We start from the raw sequence: 1,025 nt of genomic DNA on the forward strand, positions 1-1,025 counted from the left end.
TACAGTGCCAAGAGGTAAATGTGAATCCTCCTGAGTGTTGTGGCAACCTCCCGTGGTCCCAGCCACTCAGGAACTTGAGGCAAGAGGATTGCTCAAACCTGAGTTTGAAGTTGCTATGAGTTATGATGATGCCACACACTCTACCCAAGGCAACAGAGTGAGACAGCCTCCAAAAAATTATTTAATCATATGTAATATGTTATAAACATATCTACACTAATAATTTAGATTCTATTGTTAACAAATATTTTAGGAAATTTAACTAAATGGTTTTACGCAAACTTTTTTTTTTTTTGGACCATTCACTTTCTTACCCAGGTGGACTGCTGTGGCAAGCAGCTTCAGTTACAGCAATCTCAAGCTCCTCAGTTCAACTGATCCTCCTGCCCCAGCCTCCCCATAAGTGGGACTACCTGTGCCTGCCATTACAACTGACAAATTTCTCTATTTTTAGTAGATCACTCCTCTAAGCTCAAGTGATCCTCCCACCTCCATAGCCCAGAGAGCTGGAATTAGGGGTGTGAGCCTGAAATTTTCAAAAGTGATGCTATTTAATGCAATCTAGTGGGAGCAGCCAGGAAAAGAATGTAGTACACTACTGATACGAGAAAAATGCGGGCCTTTCCTAACTGAGTTGGGAAATTTCAAGAGAAAATACTCACTGTAGTGCGGTGCCTATGGCTCAGTGGGTAGGGTGCTGGCTCCATATACTGAGGGTGGTGGGTTCAAACCCGGCCCCAGCTAAACTGCAACCAAAAAATAGCCAAGTGTTCTGGTGGGCGCCTGTAGTCCCAGCTACTCAGGAGGCTGAGGAAAGAGAATTGCCTAGCCCAGGAGTTGGAGGTTGCTGTGAGCTGTGACACCTCAGCAGTCTACTGAGGGCAACAAAGTGAGACTCTGTCTGTACAAAAAAAAAAAAATACTCACTGAAGGGTGGCACCTGTGGCTCAGTGAGTAGCGTGCTTGCCCCATATACCGAGGGTGGTGGGTTCAAACCCAGCCCTGGCCAAAAACTGCAAAAAAAA

Source organism: Otolemur garnettii, unplaced genomic scaffold (genome assembly GCF_000181295.1).
Source record: "Otolemur garnettii isolate 467f Iridium unplaced genomic scaffold, OtoGar3 scaffold00212, whole genome shotgun sequence".
Classification (NCBI taxonomy): Eukaryota; Metazoa; Chordata; class Mammalia; order Primates; family Galagidae; genus Otolemur; species Otolemur garnettii.